The following is a 2,500-nucleotide window of genomic DNA, read 5'->3' as shown; positions in this document are numbered from 1 at the left end:
GAAGTGCAAACGATGAAAATTAGGATTTAATTTGCATTATCAAGGAGGAAAATCTACAATCTTTTATAGGACTCAAATACAGATAGAATATTTAGTTTATGGCTGGTGGAACATTGACATTGACCAATAATGCAAATTCGCTCCTAATTTGCATAATTAATGCAATAGTGTCATAATTCTCGTAGCTAGTAAATGACAGGACTTTCAACATTTTGACTTGTGTAAGTTAGTTAAAGTGTATATTAACAAGCATAGGTTAAGTAAATGTGGAAGTAACTTGCATAATTGGAATATTTCATGAATGTATGTGGTCTCCGAACCAAATTTCATGGCAATCCATTCATAGCTTCTAGAGTTACGCTGCCGCTAAGCCACAAACATGCATACATACAGACGTATGTACGGGGAAACGGTGCCAAAAAACATTTGCATAATCAATGTCTTCTTGGCAAAGGTAACAATGATATCCAGGTCTTCATAGTACACATAACATAACATGTTGGTTATGGATGTCAGTTGAGGAAGTGACACAGGGTGCGACAAGACTTTTGACTTATGACGGAAACACGCACGTATCACGTAAGGAACAGAAGGGAAAACGCGTGGCGCGGATCACTTCTGACGCCATATTAAGAGGTGATCGCTCGACTGAGTGGTATTTGCACATATGTGATAGAATACGTATAGAAGATGTATAAATCATTAAAGAAAAGACGAAGAAGAAGAACTTTATTGCGCGACAATTGTAACAGGTACAATGTATAGCAATCTGTGCATTCATGGGATAGCAAGTATGTACTATTGCAAGTACCCGTATCTAACAACTAATCTCATCTAATGTAACAGTAAAAACTCACTCTCACACTCACTTCGGCGAGCTCGCAGTATATACAATCTAGTTAATATCATACAAGCTAATACTTCAGAACGTTATGTCAATATAGCATTGTCTCGATTTTGCAAGGGGTTGTAACTGAATTGAACACGCCAGTTATTTATTGTACCTGAGAATGCTGCGAAACAAGGCTGGGTAGGCAATCTCTGGGTGTTTCACAGCTGGTGGCGTTCTGCCGGCTTTCAAGTGATTGTGGAAACCATTTCTCTCTTTGATATGTGCGTTGAGGCAGGGCATACAGCTAACAATGGGCAGGGATACCTGATGAACATATATATATATATCCCTGTTGTCAACGCATGATGTTGATCTTGGAAAATCCTGTGTCTCTACCATTCTAACTGCACTGAATACTAGTAATTTGCCAGGGCAGTCTGGCCAACGTAGGGTACATTTGCCCGCTCAGTTAGCCCCTACCGTAGACGATCTCTACATATATACAGTTTTAAGAGTTTTGACAGGTTTCAAGTGATGGAGGAATCAAGATTAATAACTAGGCATACTTTCTTTGATATTTAAATACCTCATATGTGGTTTTGCGCTATGTCATAAGCTACTCGTTGTAATATAATTCCATTGGAGGAACAGTTTCACTATGATCATTACAAAAGAACCACTGATTACATAGGCAACATGATAGCAAATCTTTAAGTATACAAAATTACAAGTAATATTATATAAACCAGAATTATTTTAAAAGCCCTGTTATGGTTTGCATCACAGCCACACCGTTCCCAATGGACCATCATCTTAATGAGTGATAATAGAACGTAACGAGGTTTTGAGCTACGTGTCATTGGCAGAATGAAGAAGTGGTCTTGGTCCTTAACAAGATTGTGTATATTATTGTGCGGCCGTGTGGTGTAATGTAGGGTGGTTGGCCCTTGACCAATGGGTTCTGGGTTTGAATCAGCTGATATGTTACCGATTATGTTCCCTTACACGTTTTTCCTCGCTTGACTTATAATTAGGTGCAAATGTGTACCTGGCTTCGTTTATGGACGTCTCTTTGATTACCTTCACCAAAAAGGTTATTTTTTTGGGTAGCGTTTGTGTGTATGTATCTATGTATGTTTGTCCCATGTTTAAGCATAGCGACACCTTGAGGTGTGGGTGTACCAGACCTTATAGTCTGGTCTTCGGGTTGACATCTTAAAAATGCGATTGTTATATCAATCCTTGCACAAATGTGGTAACTCTGAATGAAATTGTAAACTTCTTGCTGGCTTCTTTTCATGCCTTTTACATAATATTGGCTCTTATTGGAAACAAAGCATATATGTAGTAGTTAAAGACAGGAATTGAGATAGCATTTTTTTCTGCGCCCTTTCATCTAGCTTCCGGTCAGTGTCATTACATGTGGAAATACGTTTATCTGTACCTCTGTATCTGAATGTATATAGCCGGTACAATTAACCGCCCTTCGGCGTAACACACCAGCCAAGAAACACAGACAAACCTTAAACAAGTATACCTTTTGTTTTGTAGCAACAATAATACAGCCAGCAGTGGTAAAATGCTGTATACGGCATCATCATACTGCAGAATTTCCTGTCACGTATGGGGCCTTTCCTGAGCGAGAGTCGGTAAGATCTGACTGAACCA

The sequence above is a fragment of the Branchiostoma floridae genome, chromosome 2 (genome assembly GCF_000003815.2).
Source record: "Branchiostoma floridae strain S238N-H82 chromosome 2, Bfl_VNyyK, whole genome shotgun sequence".
Taxonomy (NCBI): domain Eukaryota; kingdom Metazoa; phylum Chordata; class Leptocardii; order Amphioxiformes; family Branchiostomatidae; genus Branchiostoma; species Branchiostoma floridae.
This window is presented reverse-complemented; position numbering follows the sequence as displayed.